Here is a 458-nt window from a genome sequence, read left to right on the forward strand (position 1 = left end):
AGAGAGACCAGCTGGGTGGAAACACACACACACACACACACACACACACACACACACAGCCATGTGACAGAGTCGTGACGTGACATCAGTCATCTGGAAAAAAAAAAAAAGGAAAAGAGACAGAAAATGAAGGAGGAGGGAAGAAAGAAAAGAGCTGACGGAGAAGGAAACAACTCAGCAGAGACGAGGAGGAGGAGGGTGGTCTTCATCTCCTCCTCCTCCTCCTCCTCTTCCTGTGTTTCTGTTTTGGTCTCTGAAACTAAAGTCCAGTCAAGGTTTTTAAACAAACACTTTCTGTGGGAAATCCTGAAGTTTCAGATCTCTGGTCTTCAGTGCAGTGGTTAGCTTAGCTTAGCACAAAGACTGGAAGCAGAGGGAAACTGCTAGCCTACAGTAGTTCCATCACAAGGAAGGGAAACAAATCCAACTTTCTGAGAACTGAAAGCAGGATTAAACTC

Source organism: Seriola aureovittata, chromosome 1 (genome assembly GCF_021018895.1).
Source record: "Seriola aureovittata isolate HTS-2021-v1 ecotype China chromosome 1, ASM2101889v1, whole genome shotgun sequence".
Classification (NCBI taxonomy): Eukaryota; Metazoa; Chordata; class Actinopteri; order Carangiformes; family Carangidae; genus Seriola; species Seriola aureovittata.